The sequence below is a fragment of the Bufo gargarizans genome, chromosome 6, assembly GCF_014858855.1.
Source record: "Bufo gargarizans isolate SCDJY-AF-19 chromosome 6, ASM1485885v1, whole genome shotgun sequence".
NCBI classification, from domain to species: Eukaryota; Metazoa; Chordata; class Amphibia; order Anura; family Bufonidae; genus Bufo; species Bufo gargarizans.
Window position 1 is genome coordinate 972132 of NC_058085.1, and position 21521 is coordinate 993652.

The 21521-nt window shown below is 49.7% G+C and overlaps 1 pseudogene; it reads right to left on the bottom strand.

Annotated features, from left to right (window-relative positions):
* Nucleotides 1-15511: 15511 nt before the first annotated feature.
* LOC122942893 lies at nt 15512-15687 on the bottom strand (annotated as a pseudogene).
* Nucleotides 15688-21521: the final 5834 nt, after the last annotated feature.

Sequence of the window (21521 nt, forward strand, 5' to 3'; positions counted from 1 at the left end):
CCTGTCCAAGTGGGAGCTCCAGTCCCTGTTAGGGTTCCTCAACTGTACATTTACGATCATGCCCAGGGCCCCGGCCCCTCAGTCTCCAAAAAACAAACAAACAAAAAAAAAAAAAAAAAAACACCCATCCTCGGGGGGAGGTGGACGAGGTCACGTTTCATGGCTGTATAGCCCATTGCCACACGCACCGCCTCCTGTCATTTAACACCATCAAGCTGTATTTGGCCAGCATTCAACACCATCGGATGCTCAGCGACCCCTCTGCCAAATCCATTTTTCGTATCAGGCCATCAAAGCCACCCTCAGGGTTAGCACAGCGGTCCAGGTGCGTAGACAACCAGTGTCAGGCGAGCTTTTCCGCAGATTGTCCGTAGCCCTAGACTGTCTCCCTTTGGGCACTCAGCAAGCATCATCACCAAAGCAGCCATGTACCTAGGGTTCCATGGGTGCTTAGACCCGGGGAGTTCACCTACGGCACGGTCAACCGAGCTACCCTGCTCAGGCGACATCTCGTCTGGCATACGGTCCACTTCATACTGTCCATCCCAGCCACCAAGTCCAATCAGGCTGGTCCTCCCACCGAGGTAGAGTTCTTCCCTACGGCCAACTGTTGGTGTTCCGTCTAGGCACTCCAAGAGCTTCTGGCCTCACTCCAGTCTCCCGCGTTAGATGACCCGTTGCTCCCGATTAACGGTAGGCCCCTCTTCTTCGGCCCAGTTGTCTCCAATATCCGCACCCTGGTGGCAGGGGTGGGGTTCAACCCTAGCACGGTATCCGGGCACTCCTCTCACGTAGGGTCTGCTTCCGCAGCATCCAGTCATCAGGTACTGGCACACGTCATCCGCAAGGTGGGTCGTTGGCGGTCGTCCTGCTACCCTAGGTACATTCCCAATCCGCGAGTTGAGATTGTCAGAGCCTTTCGTTCTTTGGGCTTTATGGGTTCCATGATGCTCCAAGAATACATTCCACCCTACTCCGGGACGGTTCTCTTTGCCCACTCATCTAGGCCTTACCTCGTCACTGGCACCAGGCACACTCCAGCCAGTTGGTTCGGGGCAGTACATAGGCATGCCTACTCTGTTCCTCGATTAGCTCCTGCCACAAATAGTTAAGACTGCGTGCAGCCTGTAATTGTGGGTGGAGCAACTTACCCTACTTAAACCCCCTGGTACAAGCAGGAGGGCGCCCGTTCTTTGCCCCTCCCTCCCATCCCCTTTTTCATTCACTCCTCCTGGGTGGCCCACTCATCTAGGCCTTACCTCGTCACTGGCACCGGGCACACTCCTGCCAGTTGGTTCAGGGCAGTACATAGGCATGCCTACTCTGTTCCTCGATTAGCTCCTACCACAAATATATATATATATATATATATATACATACATACACACACACCTTCCTTTTTCACAATTTTTGAGAGCGAAAAGGATTGTTTCGAACCCTGATGTACTTGATGATACACTTAATGTCATGGTTAATAAGTTTATACAAAGGAGTTATCCCCCTAAGTTATTGCAGTCTCAAATTGGAAAAGTACATGCGATTGATAGAGATGATACATTGATGAGGAAAGATGTGAAGGGGTCCCATACCAGGATTCCTTTCATTTCTAGATATACTGAACACAGCAGTGAGATAACCGTGTCATCAAGAAGCATTGGGGTATTTTGGGAGGATGCCTGGATCAGATACCTGAATTTAGGCTTCCACCCCTTTTTTCTTATCGAAGATCAAGAAATCTGCGCGATCAGTTGGTTAGAGCGGATATTGGTCCTGGTCCTAGAGTGACACAAAGTACATTGACCCAGCAGAGTCAGGGTTGTTTCCCATGTCTCAGTTGTGTCAATTGCAAATATATTTGTAAGGGCAGATTCTTTACACATCCAACCACTGATGTGAGATATTTGATACCCTTCTACCTTACGTGTAATTCCAACTTTGCGATATATGTTCTGACCTGCCCTTGCAAATTACTATATGTGGGTGAGACTCTACAGATTTGAAAACTCGCCTTAACAACCATCAGTATACTATTAGGAAGAAGCGTCAGGATTTGCCCATTTCCAAACATTTCTTTGAGCTAAATCATTCAGAGAGCGAATTAAAATTTTGGATTATTGATCACATTCCTTTACCTAGACGAGGAGGCAATAGAATTCGGTTATTGAAGAAAAAGGAGCTGTTTTGGATACACACATTGAATAGTCTGAGACCAAATGGTCTAAATACTGATTATAATCCAAGGATGTATACTTAGAGGATTGGTTTGACCTTGATGTCTATGCATTTATGTCTTGTTTCATACCCTGTAGTGGTGGTAAGTTATTGCATCAACATATACTTATGATCTTTCTTTATCCTCTTTTTTTAAATAGAATTTTGGATGAAAGAGGTGGAATTATTTGGAGATGGAATGAACATACACTACGGAACAACATTGTTGTCCCATGCCATCGTTAATAAATTGTGTTTGTGTTATTTTTGCCGCTTCCCAGGTTGTTTCTTGACATTTTTATTATTTAGTATCCCAGAGTTGTCAGGAGAACCCTATTTTTGGCTGTGGTAGGAGGCATGTATGGGGCAGTGCTTAGTTGCGCGATCTGCATGGCAGTGCCGGTTGGGCTTACATTGCATGCCTGTCATGGTCTTACCTTCGTTTGACATGTGCTGGCGGCCATCTTGGTTTCTGGGTTTCTTGTAGCCTCCCACCCTGCGGCTTCTCCTTCCCACTGGGAGGAGCTGGATGCCTAGCTCATATATATAGAAGGTCTGTGGCTTCAGTTCCTTGCTTGGTCCTCCTGTGTTCACGTGCTTCTAAGACTGCTGCTGCTTCTGGTTCCTGATCCTGGCCTCGTCTGACTACCCCGTTGGTTCCTGATCCTGGCTTCGTCTGACTACCCCGTTGGTTCCTGATCCTGGCTTCGTCTGACTACCCCGTTGGTTCCTGATCCTGGCTTCGTCTGACCACCCTCCTGGTTCCTGACCTCTGTCTACGCAAGACCCTGCTTCGGTTTAGCCATCCGTTTGGACTTTTGCTACGGCTTGATTTCCAATAAAGCCTTCTTATTTCCACTCATCTCTGTTGTACGTCTGGTTCATGGTTCCATGACATTAGGACCAAGCCATGAATTCTGACGGTACAGGGCCATCCTCGCTACCTACGCTGGTTGCCAGACTTGATCAGCAGGATCACCTGTTGGGTCGGTTCGCTGTGGCGTTGCAAACCCTGCTTGAACGCACGGCTCATTTCGCTTCCGTTGCCGATGGGTCGGTTGTCGCTCCTGGGCCCGCTCCTACTGCCGCCCCGGTTGTTGCGCCAGAGTCTACCCCGACACCTGTTGCTGCGCCTGCGGTGTCTCGGGGTATGACCGGTTCTGCCCCCCTTCCACAGCGCTTTGGGGGAGAGCCAACTCAGTGCCGAGGTTTCCTTAACCAGGTGGGCATTTATTTCGAGTTGCTGCCACATGCCTTTCCTACTGAGAGATCAAAGGTGGGCTTCTTGATCTCGCTGCTCTCGGACAAGGCCTTGGGCTGGGCCAGCCCTTTATGGGAGAACAACAATCCGGTGGTTGCCGAGTTTTCCGGTTTTGTTGCTTCTCTTCGGAAGGTATTCGATGTGCCGGCTCGTGCTGCCTCTGCTGCGAAGCTCCTTATGTCCATCAGACAGGGTTCACGATCCGTAGCTGAATACGCCATTGAGTTTCGTACCCTGGCAGCAGAGGTGGGCTGGAATAATGAGGCTCTGGTCGCTGCTTTCTCTCATGGTCTCTCGGAGGCCTTGAAGGATGAGGTTGCAGCTAAGGACCTACCAGTGGAGCTCGAGTCTCTTATTTCTTTCCTGATTTTGATTGACACCAGACTCAGGGAGAGACCTTCCTTTAAGGAGAGCCTGCGGAGGTCTCCTAACAGATTGGCGCCTACGTTTGCTGTCCCACCCGTGCCTCCCTCTCCTCCCACGCCTCCTGGGGATGACTTGTCTGGGGGTGAACCCATGCAGCGGGGGTTTGCTCGCCTGTCCGAGGGGGAGAGGGCACTCCGGAGACGCGAGGGCCGATGCATGTACTGTGGTCTTGGTGGGCATTTTCGGTTGGCATGTCCGAACCGTCCGGGAGAACGCTCGCACCTGAGGTCCTGTCGGGGGCAGATCTTGGGTGGAGTCTCCTCGTCCCCGGCTTCCCGTGTTGACAAACCACTGATCACGGTTGTCCTCTCCTGGGTCGGGGGCTCGGTGACGACCCAGGCGTTGGTGGACTCTGGTGCTGGTGGTTTGTTCATTGATAGAGTGTTCGTTGCCGCCAATTCCATTCCTCTGCAGCCTCGAGGTTCCCCACTGGCTCTTGAGGCGATAGACGGCAGACCCCTTCTGCCGCCACACGTGACTCATGAGACCCTTCCAGTGGGGATAGCCATTGGTGCCGTTCACAGAGAGTCGGTCTGTCTCCAGGTTATTTCGTCTCCACACTACTCGGTGGTCTTGGGGTACCCCTGGCTCCAGAAGCATAATCCGACTTTCGATTGGAGATCGGTCGAGAACCTCTCGTGGTCACCGCAGTGTGGGGTTAGTTGCATCCATGGGCCTGTCAAGTTGCTGTGTACTTCCTCGGACTCTCTGTTGCCTCCTGAATACGAAGAGTACCGGGATGTATTCGATAAGGTGCGCTCGGTTGCCCTACCTCCGCACCGCCCATACGATTGTGCCATAGAGTTACAATCCGGTGCCGTTCCTCCTCGTGGCAAAGTCTATCCACTGTCGGTAGCGGAGAATGAGGCCATGGAGGAGTTCGTGAGGGAGGCGCTTTCACGCGGACACATTCGCAAATCCTCGTCCCCGGCAGGGGCTGGATTTTTCTTTGTGAAAAAGAAGGGCGGTGAGTTGAGGCCTTGCATCGATTACAGGGGTCTCAATCGCATCACGATCAAGAACGCTTACCCGATACCCTTGATTTCCGAGCTGTTCGATCGCCTCAAAGGGGCCACGGTCTTTACCAAACTCGACCTGAGGGCGGCATATAACCTGGTAAAGATCAAGGCGGGCGATGAGTGGAAGACCGCGTTTAACACCAGGAACGGTCATTATGAATCCTTGGTTATGCCCTTTGGGTTGTGCAATGCGCCCGCAGTCTTCCAGGAATTCATCAACGATGTTTTCCGTGACCTGTTGCAGCAGTGTGTGGTGGTCTATTTGGATGACATCTTGGTATATTCTGAATCCATGGAGGCCCACATTATGGATGTCAGACGAGTGTTGCAACGGTTACGAGAGAACAGGCTGTTCGGTAAGCTTGAGAAATGCGAATTTCACCGATCCCAGGTAACCTTCTTAGGTTACATCATTTCCGCTGAGGGGTTCTCCATGGATCCTGAGAAGGTTTCGGCTGTCTTACAGTGGCCCCAGCCCAGTGGTCTCCGTGCCCTGCAGCGCTTTTTGGGCTTCGCCAATTATTATCGGAAGTCCATCAGGGACTTTTCCATGCTAGCCAAGCCTCTCACGGATCTGACCAGGAAGGGCAGTAATTTCCAGGTCTGGCCGCTCGAGGCCATCCGAGCTTTTGAGGCTCTAAAGTCCGCCTTTGTGTCGGCTCCGATTCTGTCGCATCCCAACCCTGGGTTGCCCTTTGTCCTCGAGGTGGACGCGTCTGAGACGGGAGTAGGCGCCCTTCTGTCTCAGCGTAGAACACCAGAGGGTCCTCTGCTTCCCTGTGGGTTTTACTCCCGGAAACTGTCTTCCGCGGAGTGCAACTATCAGATTGGTGACAGGGAGTTATTGGCCATCGTGCAGGCCCTTAAAGAATGGAGGCACTTGCTCGAGGGCTCGGTGGTTCCGGTTCTCATCCTGACGGACCACAAGAATCTGACCTACCTTTCTGAGGCCAAGAGATTGACACCACGTCAGGCCAGATGGGCTCTGTTCTTGTCACGTTTTAATTACGTGGTCTCCTACCTACCCGGTTCCAAGAACATCAGAGCGGATGCCTTATCACGGCAGTACTCCGAGCTGTCCGGGGAGGAGTCGATTCCGACTTCGGTCATACCTTCGAATCAGATCCTGGCCGCCATTCGCACCAGCCTGACCTCTCCCCTGGGTGAGCAGATTTTGGCGGCTCAATCTGGTGCTCCCTCTGGGAGACCCAACGGCAGGTGTTTTGTGCCTGAGGAGTTGCGCACTCGGTTGTTGCGAACCTACCATAACTCCAAGGCCGCGGGGCATCCTGGAAAGAACCAGCTGTCCTGGGCTGTTTCACGTCTGTTCTGGTGGCCTTCTCTACGTTCCGACATCGCCGCATATGTAGCGGCATGCTCCGTTTGTGCCCAGAGTAAGTCCCCTCGGCACCTTCCGTTGGGCCTTTTGCAACCCATAGCCACCGGGGAGCGCCCATGGTCACACCTGGGGATAGATTTCATTGTGGACCTCCCTGCATCCCGAGGCCATACGGTCATTCTCATGATTGTGGACCGGTTTTCCAAAATGTGCCACTGTGTTCCTCTCAAGAAGTTACCCTCTGCACAAGAGTTGGCCACGATTTTCGCCAGGGAGGTCTTCCGGTTGCACGGTTTTGCCCAAGGAGATTGTGTCGGATCGGGGGAGTCAGTTTGTGTCCAGGTTCTGGCGCGCCTTTTGCTCCCAGTTGGGGATTCATCTCTCTTTCTCCTCGGCCTACCACCCTCAGTCCAATGGGGCCGCAGAACGATCTAATCAGGCCTTGGAGCAATTCCTTCGTTGCTATGTCTCCGATCACCAAGACAATTGGGTTGACCTCCTGCCTTGGGCTGAGTTTGCCAGGAACACGGCGGTGAACTCTTCCTCTGGGACGTCTCCCTTCATGGCCAATTATGGGTTCCAACCTGCCGTGTTACCGGAGGTATTCTCTCCCCAGGATACTCCGGCTGTGGAGGATCACCTTTCCGTCCTACGTGCTTCTTGGGTACAGATCCAGAGGTCCCTTGAGGTCTCTGCGCAGCGCCAGAGAATCCAGGCTGATCGCAGACGAGCGCCCGCTCCTTCCTACCAGGTCGGAGACCGTGTATGGTTGTCCACCCGCAACCTCAACCTTCGAGTGCCCACTCCCAAGCTGGCGCCTCGCTTTGTTGGTCCCTTCCGAGTGCTTCGCAGGGTAAACCCGGTAGCCTATGCCCTTGCGCTTCCTCCTGGCATGCGGATCTCCAACGTGTTTCATGTCTCCCTGTTGAAGCCGTTGGTGTGTAATCGTTTCACTTCCTCGGTTCCTCGGCCCCGTCCGGTCCAAGTGGGCAATCGTGAGGAGTATGAGGTGAGCAATATCCTGGACTCACGCCTGGTCCGCGGTCGGTTGCAGTTTTTGGTCCATTGGCGTGGTTATGGTCCAGAGGAGCGTTCCTGGGTTCCCTCCGCAGATGTCCATGCTCCTGCTTTGCTCCGAGCCTTCCACGCACGCTTCCCTCAGAAACCGTTCCTTACTCCGCGGAGGAGGGGCCCTTGAGGGGGAGGTACTGTCATGGTCTTACCTTCGTTTGACATGTGCTGGCGGCCATCTTGGTTTCTGGGTTTCTTGTAGCCTCCCACCCTGCGGCTTCTCCTTCCCACTGGGAGGAGCTGGATGCCTAGCTCATATATATAGAAGGTCTGTGGCTTCAGTTCCTTGCTTGGTCCTCCTGTGTTCACATGCTTCTAAGACTGCTGCTGCTTCTGGTTCCTGATCCTGGCCTCGTCTGACTACCCCGTTGGTTCCTGATCCTGGCTTCGTCTGACTACCCCGTTGGTTCCTGATCCTGGCTTCGTCTGACTACCCCGTTGGTTCCTGATCCTGGCTTCGTCTGACCACCCTCCTGGTTCCTGACCTCTGTCTACGCAAGACCCTGCTTCGGTTTAGCCATCCGTTTGGACTTTTGCTACGGCTTGATTTCCAATAAAGCCTTCTTATTTCCACTCATCTCTGTTGTACGTCTGGTTCATGGTTCCATGACAATGCCCCACCATTAGGATGGTGTACTCCTTTGACTAGGAGTATCCCCTCCCTTTATTTGCTTCCTACATGCTGTTACTATAATGTAATATAACTTGGGGCAACTTTGCCAATATCCAATATGGCACTTCCCGATATGACATCACGCGGGCATGCGCGTTGGAGCTTTGGCAGTAGTGAGCTGCTTTGCTGTGATTGAAAGGGGAGGAGGCTTGCGAGATGCCTACTCCGGTGACAGCATGAGATCGCACATTCAAGACGCAACCTGGCGCCTGCGCACTGTAAGTTGTTACACGCCAAGTTTGGCATTTGATCGCATGTGGACCTACGATGTGTCTGATGTGTAGGTTGATCTGATCCTATATCCCACCTGCTAATATTTAATATGATTATTATGACGCACAGCACCTGTGCTTAAATGGTGTAATTTATCTATTTTTAGTGTTTTTTGCATTATGATTAATGATTAATGTCTGATTGATTTCACATATAATTATGTCTTTGGTTGTAATTATTATGTACTATATCATGTCACTTTACACTTGTTTTTATCTACGTTTCATGATTTTATTGTAATTATCATGTTTATTGTTTGCTCCACCCCCCAATTTTGTTTGGGCTATTTATGCTTTGCACTTGTGTTTTATGCTTGAGAAAGGCTCTGTGTCCGAGCCGAAATGTTGCCTCACTGTCCCACATGGGCCAATAAATCACAATTTTCTACTGGAAGTGCTGTCTGTTCTCTACTATATTTCTAGGTAAGAAGTTACACCCTGGGACATAGCACCAAATATAAAAAAATACGTCGGGTGCTGCCATGTTATATATATATATATATATATATATATATATATATATATATATATACATATACAGTACAGACCAAAAGTTTGGACACACCTCATTCAAAGAGTTTTCTTTATTTCATGACTATAAAAATTGTAGATTCACACTGAAGGCATCAAAACTATGAATTAACACATGTGGAATTATAAACATAACAAAAAGTGTGAAACAACTGAAAATATGTCATATTCTTGGTTCTTCAAAGTAGCCACCTTTTGCTTTGATTACTGCTTTGCACACTCTTGGCATTCTCTTGATGAGCTTCAAGAGGTAGTCACCTGAAATGGTTTTCACTTCACAGGTGTGCCCTGTCAGGTTTAATAAGTGGGATTTCTTGCCTTATAAATGGGGTTGGGACCATCAGTTGCGTTGTGGAGAAGTCAGGTGGATACACAGCTGATAGTCCTACTGAATAGACTGTTAGAATTTGTATTATGACAAGAAAAAAGCAGCTAAGTACAGAAAAACTAGTGGCCATCATTACTTTAAGAAATGAAGGTCAGTCAGTCCGAAAAATTGGGAAAACTTTGAAAGTGTCCCCAAGTGCAGTCACAAAAACCATAAAGCGCTACAAACAAACTGGCTCACATGCGGACCGCCCCAGGAAAGGAAGACCAAGAGTCACCTCTGCTGCGGAGGATAAGTTCATCCGAGTCACCAGCCTCAGAAATCGCAGGTTAACAGCAGCTCAGATTAGAGACCAGGTCAATGCCACACAGAGTTCTAGCAGCAGACACATCTCTAGAACAACTGTTAAGAGGAGACTGTATGAATCAGGCCTTCATGGTAGAATATCTGCTAGGAAACTACTGCTAAGGACAGGCAACAAGCAGAAGAGACTTGTTTGGGCTAAAGAACACAAGGAATGGACATTAGACCAGTGGAAATCTGTGCTTTGGTCTGATGAGTCCAAATTTGAGATCTTTGGTTCCAACCACCGAGTCTTTGTGCGACGCAGAAAAGGTGAACGGATGGACTCTACATGCCTGGGATTTGAACTCACAGCTTCTGCATCACAGCCCAGAACTTTAACCACTACACTATATAGCTGCATAGCCAGTCAGCAGAAAAATAAATAAAATATGAGACTTCTACTGTAGAGGAATACTTACTACCAGTAAAACTATGGCCTGTCCGAAATTTATTACGGCAGCCTCTCGCCGTGCGCTGGCGTGCCTCTGCCGGAATTCCACCCTGCCCCCATTATAGTCAATGGGGACGGAGCGGCAGTCCGGAGGCACACGTTCACTAGCGGCAGGACGGATCCGACAGGGTGTTCACCCGACGGAACAGCCTGCCGGAGGTCCGTGCCGCTAGTGTGAAAGTAGTCTTACGGATCCTCCTTTTGAGAATTTTAAGCTTTCTCCTTTGGGCGTTGTGCCAAAGGAGGAGCCTGGGGACTTCAGGCTTATTCATCACCAGTCATTTGGTGAGAAAAGCTCTCTGAATGACATGGTGGATAAATCAAAGGCCTCGGTTGTTTATGCCTCATTTGACAATGCCTTAGCCTTTCTACAGAGTTTTGGTAAGGGAGCTTTATTAGCAAAGACTGACATTAAGTCGGCATTTCGTTTATTGCCAGTTTAGCCCTCGGGGTTCAATTTATTAGGTTTTCAGTTCAATGGTTATTTTTATTTTGATAAATGTCTCCCAATGGGTTTTTCTTTGTCTTGTTATTGCTTTGAAGCTTTTTCTTTGTTTATTCAGTGGGTTATTGATTATGATACGAAAATAGGTGGCGTTTTACACTACCTAGATGATTTTTTATTTGTCGGTTTTTCTGAATCTAATCTATGTTCGGACTCGTTAGCTATATTTTTAGACATTTGTTCTTGTTTTAGTATTCCTATAGCAGCAGAGAAAACTTTTTTTTATTGAAGTTTTCAGATACATTTGAACATGAAGGAACGACATGTTCCAAGACAAAGGATTGAGAAACATCTGTAACTGTATTTAATCCAAGTCCTTCACAATGTGCATTCCTATTTTGCAACTGTTATGTTCCAATGTAATGTACCTGGTTTACCAGTAGGTGGCAGCAAGCATGGCAGAGCTACAGCTACAGAGAACGGAATCCTTCTTTCCATTCTAACTCTCCCTTTAAGGAGGGGAGGGGACTACTTAGAGGTCAGTTTAACTTACCCCCTGCTAGGGGAGAGTCTAGCTTATCTATCCCCTGCTAGGGGAAGGAAGCCAGGGCTAGGCGCGTCGCCGTTGGACGTGCCCTAGCTAAGCAAAGCAAGCCAGCTAGAGCACCTTTAGCTCTGCTGGACATGGAGGCCACAGTTTAAAGCCTCAGAATCCAGGAGGAGTTTTCCCTGGACAAATCTAGAGACCGACCAGACTACAAAGAGAAGTTGCAGCACGCAGCAGAAGCAAAGATTCTATTTAAGCCTGTCGGTACAGCAGAGTCAGAGAGCAACCGATGTAGCAGAGAGGAGTTTGCCTGCCACAGTTTTAATGCTAAAGCCTCCTGGGACCAAAATAAAGTCTGTAAACCGTTTGGAGAAACGTTTATGCAAAGTGACGCTGCTTTTCAACTTCATCACAAGGCCTGGACTCAATTTATTCTTCATCCCCAAGTTAACTTCCCCCCTTTTTCTGCTTCGGAGCCAACGCCTGGGGTCCAGTGTATCCAGGTAGGAGCACCGTGACACAACATTACATAAAGGGACATTTTAGGCCATTCTATGCCACTCGGTAATTCCTACACCTGGGTGCCGCCACCAACACCATTTCTTAAAGGGACTCTGTCCCGTTGTTGCTTCATTGCAACTGGCATCACAAACATTTCTTAAAGGGACCCAAGCCTGTTGCCGCCTCTTTAGCACTTTGGGCTAGGCTTCGCTGCACATGTATGTTGGTTCTGTAATGCGCGCTGGCTGCGGCCTTGTGTGTGAACATGGCCTTAGTATGGATGCATTTCTGTTTGTGTCACGGGTTGTTTGTGCTCTGGCGTACTGGCTGCGGTGGACTCCGTGTATGCTGGGTGCCAAGGGCAACGCTCAGGAGTGCCACTTGTGTGTTCACTTCCCTGTTCTTGCAGACTCCCCTCCCCGTTTGGTTCTGATGGGGTTAACTTTCCCTGGTCCGTTCTTGGGTGTGGCTTATCAGGTGCCCTGGTTATGCAGCTATTTCTATGTGTGAGCTGTGGGGCTTGGGATCAGTTTTTCTTCTGCCTTGCTGGATGTTGCACCTTGCTGCTCACCCAGGGGGTCAGTCTGTTTTGGGCCTTACTAGGTGTAGCCCCTTGCTGCTGACCTAGGGAGTTTTGCCATCTGCCCTTGTTTATGGTGTCGCCTGGTTACGTGTTGTTGTTGTTTTTGCCTTGTCTGACCTTCTGTACCTGTCCTGTACGATGTTTATGTTGTTATCCTTGTCCATGTCTTGCCTGATCTCCTGTACCTGTTCTCTGTCTGCATTAGGGATGCCACCTTTGCCAACAAAAAAAAATACTGGACAAGTTAAGCCACACCCAAAAAGGTTGTGGTTGTGGGGGGCGTGGCTTAACACAGGGTGTGAAGTCGCTGTCATACTGTGGCTCCCTAGGAATATTAAAGCCCCCATTAGCGCCCCCAGTAATAGTAATGCCCCATTAGTGCCCCCTCAGTAATAGTAATGCCCCCATTAGTGTGCCCCAGTAAGAGTAATGGCCCTATTAGTGACCCCCAGTTAGAGTAATGTGGCCCTCATCCCCCGGAAACCGTTGCTTGGGGCCGGCACTGTCTGACTCACACAGCGGCTGCTGCAGGCCACTGAGTGCTGCAGGGCCCGGCGACATTAGTGAGAAAGGCTGCCCTTGAACCCCTGCCCCGCAGGCTCCTGAGCCCGACACAGCGACACCAATCGCGTGCTCCGGTTCTCACCCAGCTCCTGGGCAGCTCCTCTAACCAGGGTCGCAGCCATTTCTTCCCAGAAGGGGCAACGCACGTCTTTCTGGGAGCCGGCGGTTTCCTAGCAACGAAAAGACGCGCGTGGACGAGGAGGCAGCTTCCTATTGCTCGTATCGAACTGTACATAAGATGGCATGGGGTGAGTGTGACACAGTGATGGGGCGGGGCTATGCCACTCGCTCAGCTGATCACCGGATTCGCCACGCCGGCAGTTTGACAGGCTCAGTCAGCTGACGTCTTCCGCTGCTGACTGACAGTCCTGTCCTCATCGCCGGACGCAGCCGCCGGCGCTGCTGACTCTGACATCACGCCGGCCGCTCACTCACCGCCTGCGCCACTCCACCAGCTGTCAGGACAGATGAGGGCAGGCAAGCGTAGAAGGGAAGACGTCTCTGCATGAATCTTCCTGTGCCCGGGTCTGAGAGAGGCTTGTACCCGGGCACAGGATTACAAACCCGGACTCTCCGGGTCAATCCCATATGGGTGGCAAACCTAGTCTATATACACTCTGTTCCTTGTATAGCCTAGCAATGCTCTACTGCATCTGATGTCTGCTCTGCAGTGCCTTACTGCGTCTGTTCCTGTGTTTGTCCTGCCTTTGTGAGAAGGCCCCTGGGTTCTCAGGAGGGAGGATCTCTAGTCTTTTTGCAGGTCTGCCTGAGACAGCCATGCTTTCATTCCGCATGGGGTCCAGGTACCTGCTTCTGTGCTGGTTCCCTTTTGTCTTGTTATCTTATCCATGTCCTGTGTTTGCTTGGGTTCCAGTTCTGTTGTCTGTTCCGCTGTTGGTTTCACCAGTGTGGTTCTCTGCAGGTAGTGGCAAAGTGTATCGGGACCTTCATGGAGGTGTGACCAGTGAGCCCTCGGCCCAGTTTATCCCACCACCAGGGGCTCTGTGAAGAACGGGGCTCACTGGTAGAGATCTCCCAAACTATTCGCCGGCGAATAGTTCCCGGCGAACATAGCTTGTTTGCGTTCGCCGCTGCGGGTGAACATATGCAATGTTCAGTCCGCCCCCTATTCGTCATCATTGTGTAAACTTTGACCCTGTACCTCACAGTCAACAGAAACATTCTAGCCAATCAGCAGCAGACCATCCCTCCCAGACCCTCCCACCTCCTGGACAGCATCCATTTTAGATTCATTCGGAAGCTGCACTCTTAGTGAGAGGAGGGACAGTGTAGCTGCTGCTGATTTAATAGGGAAATCGATAGCAAGGGCATTGTTCTGTGTCCACAGACTCATCTGCTGTAAGGACAGCGTCCTGACAGCACCCCAAAAAGCCCTTTTTAGGGCTAGTACATCAGTCTGCTTTTTATTTTTTTTTCTGGTGCCACAGTAGCTTGCATTTAAAAAAAACATTATTTTTTTTGACTGTAATATAATAGCAGTCAGTTGCCTGCAAGCATGTGTGATTCAGGCCCTGCAAGTGCAGAGTGTCATCAGTGCAACTCCTATCTGGTGTCACAGTATATTACATTTAAAATAAAAATAAAATTTTTGACTGTAATAGAATAGCAGTCAGTTGCCTGCAAGCGTGTGTGTCAGGCCTACAGTGTCTACTCTGCCAACTTCTGCCAGTGCACAGTGCCACTCATATCTGGTATCACAGTAGCTTGCACGCATAGTACAACTAAACTAATCTACACCACATACCCTGAACTCGAAAAGAGTAGTCAGGTGGGAGCCGAGGTCACAATACCAGGACGGATGCGCAGTACAGGAGGAGCAAGCAAAGGATCGTCAGGGAATAGGATCAGGTGAGTATTCAGTAGTCCAACAAATAGCCAGGAACGTAGAAATTAACAGGCAGCCTGTGGCCAGCAGGCTGCCTGTATTTATAGTGGGGAGTGAGGGTCATGTGATGTGGCCAGCGTCACATGACCGACAGACCGACCAGTCGAGCACCGAGTGATCAGCTCGGCGCTCAAGGCAGACCTAGGAGCAGGGAGCCTCCTAGCTAGCAATGCCGCCGTAGGAACGAGGTCAAACACAGATCCTTGCTCCCGAAGCTAAGCAGCAGGCCTGCAGCTGATGGGAGACCGAGTGTGCCTTCGGCACCCCGTTGCAGGAATAAAATTTATGTCATGAGTGTGTTAACTATTGACAACTCTTTGCGGTTGTCTAAAATCTTTTCCATACACGTCCCCTGATAGGGGACGTAACAGGGATTAAACTGATAGGAATAGTACTACTTAACACACCTCTCATATCTGGTGGCACAGTACATTGCACGGCGCACGCGCAGTGCCCCAAATTGGAAGTAGGATGACCGACCAAGCATCTTTTTCCATCTCCCGGTTCCTAAAATCTATTCCAGAGACCGGCCCCTGATAGGGGACGTAACAGGGATTAAACTGATAGGAATAGTACTACTTAACACACCTAATAATAATAATAATAATAATAGGGCACGTAACAGGGATTAAACTAATAGGAATAGTACTACTTAACACACCTCTCATATCTGGTGGCACAATACATTGCACGGCGCACGTGCAGTGCCCCAAATTGGAAGTAGGAGGACCGACCAAGCATCTTTTTCCATCTCCCGGTTCCTAAAATCTATTCCATACACGTCCCCTGATAGGGGACGTAACAGGGATTAAACTGATAGGAATAGTACTACTTAACATACCACTCATATTTGGATTGCACAGTACTTTACACGGTACACGCGCAGTGCCCCAAATTGGAAGTAAGAGGACCGACCAAGCATCTTTTTCCATCTCCCGGTTCCTAACATCTATTCCATACACGTCCCCTGATAGGGGACGTAGCATGGATTAAACTGATAGGAATAGTACTACTTAACATACCACTCATATTGGGATTGCACAGTACAATACACGGCGCACGCGCAGTGCCCCAAATTGGAAGTAAGAGGACCGACCAAGCATCTTTTTCCATCTCCCGGTTCCTAAAATCTATTCCATACATTGGCCCCTGATAGGGGACAAAACAGATATTAAACTGTTAAGAACAGATTTAAAAAAAAAAAAAAAAAAGAGGACAGCCTCTGTGGAGCTGGGTATTTTTTGGCCGCATTACTGAACGCTCATGCACAATGGCTGTAGGCTCGTGTGTCCTTTTGCGGAGGTGACAAACCTGATCAGTCAAACCCAAGGCAACATCATCGACCTCATCCCATATGCGTTTTTTCTGGAAAGAGTGCTGGATCAGGCCGTAGATGAGAATGAAGAGGATAAGTTGTGGTCACCATCACCACCAGAAGCAGCCTTGTCGTCGTAAATTGCTGGACCTGCGGCAACGCAGAGAGAGGAGTCTGAAGAAGAGGAGTCAGAGGAGGAAGGTGGCTTTGAGGAGGTGGAAGACCAACCACAGCAGGCGTCCCAGGGGGCTTATTGTCACCTTTCGGGGACCCTTGGTGTTGTACATGGTTGGATGGAGGAAGAGACCTTCAATGACGTCAGTGAGGACAAGGAACGGAACATGGCTAGCTTGGTATCCAACCTTGTGCAAATGGGGAGTTTGCGGTTGTGCAAATGGACTGTTTGTGGTGCGTTAAACGGGGAGTTTGGTCTGTCACTGTGAAGTGGGCGTAACCCTTACACTACCTGATCGATACAACATCATACCTGATGTTTTAAAGCACGTTATTCCAAACAATTTATTGTTATATAACGTTATTCCCTTTATGGATTAAAACCCGACTCTGCGTCAACTATGTAATTTTCCATGGGAGTTTTGCCATGGATTCCCCTCCGGCATGCCACAGTCCAGGTGTTAGTCCCCTTGAAACAACTTTTCCATTACTATTGTGGCCAGAAAGAGTTCCTGTGGGTTTTAAAATTCGCCTGCCTATTGAAGTCTATGGCGGTTCGCCCGTTCGCGAACATTTGTGAAAATTTGCGTTCGCCAATCGCGAACGGAAAATTTTATGTTCGCGACATCTCTACTCACTGGCTCTCCGCTCTCTGGGTTTTGCCTCTGGTCTGCCGATGCACTTCGTTCTGGTGGCCACCCTACAGTTTAGGGAGGGTGGGCAGGGACAGGTGGTCCCCTCCCCTACCTTCGTTTATGTCGTTTTGCCTGGCCCCATATTCAGCAGAGACGGGTCTGGGTTAGTATGGGGTTAATACAGGGATCTGGTTAAGGGGGGGAGGAGGCGGGGTTCAAGCAGGGTATATAAACTCTGTCCCGCCTCTTCTCTTCCTCTTTAAGCGGAAGCGCTGTGTGGCGTGGTAAGCTGCTGCGCTCTGTCCGCTAAAAGAGGTGGCTTCAGGAGATGCCCCCCCTGAGTGATGCTTTACTGGCGAGAATAGCTGAGGGTGGCGAGGGATGGCTGCTCTCTTTTTTGAGCAGCCTCAGTCCTCCCCAGCCTTCCTCCTCCCCTGGCTTGGTGTGCACCGCTGGGGATTTGGTCCCATTGCAGTCTGGCTCCAGGGCTTCGGCGGGGGGCAGGCGGTCCACCTAACAGCGCTGGTATACAGTACAGACCAAAAGTTTGGACACACCTTCTCATTCAAAGAGTTTTCTTTATTTTCATGAAAATTGTAGATTCACACTGAAGGCATCAAAACTATGAATTAACACATGTGGAATTATATACATACCAAAAAACTGAAAATATGTCATATTCTAGGTTCTTCAAAGTAGCCACCTTTTGCTTTGATTACTGCTTTGCACACTCTTGGCATTCTCTTGATGAGCTTCAAGAGGTAGTCACCTGAAATGGTCTTCCAACAGTCTTGAAGGAGTTCCCAGAGATGCTTAGCACTTATTGGCCCTTTTGCCTTCACTCTGCGGTCCAGCTCACCCCAAACCATCTCGATTGGGTTCAGGTCCGGTGTTATGTACAGTACAGACCAAAAGTTTGGACACACCTTCTCATTCAAAGAGTTTTCTTTATTTTCATGACTATGAAAATTGAAGATTCACACTGAAGGTATCAAAACTATGAATTTACACATGTGGAATTATATACATAACAAAAAAGTGTGAAACAACTGAAAATATGTCATATTCTAGGTTCTTCAAAGAAGCCACCTTTTGCTTTGATTACTGATTTGCACACTCTTGGCATTCTCTTGATGAGCTTCAAGAGGTAGTCACCTGAAATGGTTTTCACTTCACAGGTGTGTCCTGTCAGGTTTAATAAGTGGGATTTCTTGCCTTATAAATGGGGTTGGGACCATCAGTTGCGTTGTGGAGAAGTCAGGTGGATACACAGCTGATAGTGCTACTGAATAGACTGTTAGAATTTGTATTATGGCAAGAAAAAAGCAGCTAAGTAAAGAAAAACTAGTGGCCATCATTACTTTAAGAAATGAAGGTCAGTCAGTCCGAAAAATTGGGAAAACTTTGAAAGTGTCCCCAAGTGCAGTCACAAAAACCATAAAGCGCTACAAAGAAACTGGCTCACATACGGACCGCCCCAGGAAAGGAAGACTAAGAGTCACCTCTGCTGCGGAGGATAAGTTCATCCGAGTCATCAGCCTCAGAAATCGCAGGTTAACAGCAGCTCATATTAGAGACCAGGTCAATGCCACACAGAGTTCGAACAGCAGACACATCACTATAACAACTGTTTAGAGGAGACTGTGTGAATCAGGCCTTCATGGTAGAATATCTGCTAGGAAACCACTGCTAAGGACAGGCAACAAGCAGAAGAGACTTGTTTGGGCTAAAAAACACAAGGAATGGACATTAGACCAGTGGAAATCTGTGCTTTGGTCTGATGAGTCCAAATTTGAGATCTTTGGTTCCAACCACCGTGTCTTTGTGCGACGCAGAAAAGGTGAAAGGATGGACTCTACATGCCTGGTTCCCACCGTGAAGCATGGAGGAGGAGGTGTGATGGTGTGGGGGTGCTTTGCTGGTGACACTGTTGGGGATTTATTCAAAACTGAAGGCATACTGAACCAGCATGGCTACCACAGCATCTTGCAGCGGCATGCTATTCCATCCGGTTTGCGTTTAGTTGGACCATCATATATTTTTCAACAGGACAATGACCCCAAACACACCTCCAGGCTGTGTAAGGGGTATTTGACCATGAAAGAGAGCGATGGGGTGCTGCGCCAGATGACCTGGCCTCCACAGTCACCGGACCTGAACCCAATCGAGATGGTTTGGGGTGAGCTGGACCGCAGAGTGAAGGCAAAAGGGCCAATAAGTGCTAAGCATCTCTGGGAACTCCTTCAAGACTGTTGGAAGACCATTTCAGGTGACTACCTCTTGAAGCTCATCAAGAGAATGCCAAGAGTGTGCAAAGCAGTAATCAAAGCAAAAGGTGGCTACTTTGAAGATCCTAGAATATGACATATTTTCCGTTGTTTCACACTTTTCTGTTATGTATATAATTCCACATGTGTTAATTCATAGTTCTGATGCCTTCAGTGTGAATCTACAATTTTCATGAAAATAAAGAAAACTCTTTGAATGAGAAGGTGTGTCCAAACTTTTGGTCTGTACTGTAGTTCCGGCTGGCCGGCAAGATTCCTGTGTAGCTGTGTCAGTGGAAGCCGCACCCCTTCCTCCCTCCTCTCTTCCCTCTGTACTTCCTGCCGCCTCTTGTGTGAGTGCGGTGTGGGGCAGTAATTTAATGAGCAGCATGGGAGTGCAGGCGAGCAGCTCGTCCTCACAGGGTCTCCCCCTCACGCCTCCTGCAACCCAGCCCCTGGTGCCCCCAGTACTTCAGGGGCAGCCAAATGATGAAGGGGCTATGCCCTCTGTGGCGGTTTTGGAGGATGCCGTTTACCCTTCAATTAATAGTGGGGCGCAGGTGGACCCCCCCGCACATTGAGTACCCACACACTAACGGCACCCTCCCCAACTAGCCAGAGGTCACGCAAGCGCAGGGAATGGTCTAGCTCGTCATCCTCCTCTCAGGAGATCAGGAGAGGCTGTCGCCGCGGTTCCCGCAGACGTCACTCTCATCGCAGGTCTGGCGACTCGGTGTGGAGCAGGCGCTCCAGATCCATCAGGTGGCGCTCGCTGTCTTCTTCCGAAGGGTCGTTAGCAGCCTCTGCGGAGTCTGGTCGGACAACGCGTTTGCATCGCAAGAGGCAGACGCCTGGCCATTCATTCAGGGCTCGTAGCCTGGTTCCCGCGCTGTCTCTTCAGTTCCTTCTGTGGTGCCAGTCTCGTCGGTGGCCGGTGAGTACCAATTTACAGGAGCTTGGGGGGCGGGTACTGGGGATGCAAACACAGCTGAGTTGTTAACGACTCTGTTGGAGCGGTTGCAACAGCCTAACCAAGCCCAAGGGCCCCCTCCTCCCACTATTAGGCAGGTGCCCGTGTTGGGCCCGTGTTGGCAGGGGTTCACAAGGATTCGTGCTATTGTGGAGTTAGCCTCCTTGGCACCCACCTGGACTAAACTGTATGGGATAAACTTTGGGCTAATCAGTACCGTATGTGGATGTTTGGTCTCTCATATCTGTGGATTAACATACAGTGGACAAGGAGAGGCGTTTCTCAGATAAACCTTCTGAGCGCAGACCCAGAGTGGCTAAGACCATGAACAATTGGTTGCAGGCCTTCTCGGTTTTGGGTTGCCTTATAGGGCAGCGTCACCCTGAGCGTTGTTTCGAACTGTTCGTTTATCAAGATATAATCTATAGCGCTTACAAATCTCATGGGGGTAGCGCCTGGTGGTGGTACGATGAGGAGTTCCGGCGTTGTTTAGCTTCGCAACCTAAGATTAGTTGGGGGGTAAAAGCGACGGATGTGTGGTTGAGATTAATGGTGGCGCAAAGACCCTCTCCCTTTTCAGCGGCGGCCTCTGGTTCAGGGGGATCTTCTTCCAATGGACCAGTGGCCGTCTGCCGCCCAGGGCTTGTTGGTTGTTTAACCATTTAAACATAAATGCTCCGCCTGTGGTGGCACTTACCTGGCTAATAAGTGCCCTGCCCCCCAATTAAGCTTGCCAAACATTTTGAACAAGGGGGCCACAAGGACCCCAGTGAGCGTGGCAGAAATGGGCCCCTGGTTAGACAGATACCCCAATAAACAGGCGGCTGCCCAGCTCCGGTTTACTGATGTACCGCTTCCTAATTTACGGGTTTCCCCGCTTGGTGTGATCCCTAAAAAAGAACCGGGTAAGTTCAGATTGATACATCACCTATCTCACCCGAAAGGCTCATCAGTGAATGATGCCATTGGTCCGGAGGACGCTTCTGTGTCTTATGTCTCCTTTGACCGGGCGGTTGCGTTGGTCAGAGAGGCGGGTAAAGGGGCTCTCCTGGCCAAGTTGTACATTGAATCGGCTTTCCGTCTTCTCCCTGTTCACCCTGATTGTTTTCACTTGCTAGGTTGCTGCGATGATGGCCAGTTTTACTATGATACATGTCTCCCTATGGGTTGCTCCATTTCATGTCATTATTTTGAGATGTTCGGTTCTTTCCTAGAGTGGGTCGTCCGTTATGAGTCGGGCTCTACGTCAGTTTTGCATTATTTGGATGATTTTCTTTTTGTCGCCCCGGGATCAGGTAACGGTTGCTTGTTTTTGCAGAATATTTTTTGGGAGAAAATGTCTCAGTTTGGGGCTCCCATTTCAGCGGCGTAAATGGAAGGCCCGGTTACGCGTCTGTCGTTTTTGGGTATCGAAATCGACACAGTGGACATGGTTTTCCGGTTGCCGCATGAGAAGCTTCAGAAGCTTATAGGCTTGATTGATGGGTTTTTATTAGTTAAGAAAGTTACCCTCCTTTGGGCCTTTTATGTTTTGCATGTAGGGTAATGCACATGGGACGAGTTTTTGCTCGGCGTCTGTCATTGGCCACCCGGGGTGTCAAATCTCGGCGGCATCGCATCCGGCTGACTAATTCTCTGAAAGAAGACTTGCGGGTTTGGAAGGTTTTTCTACAATACTTCAATGGCC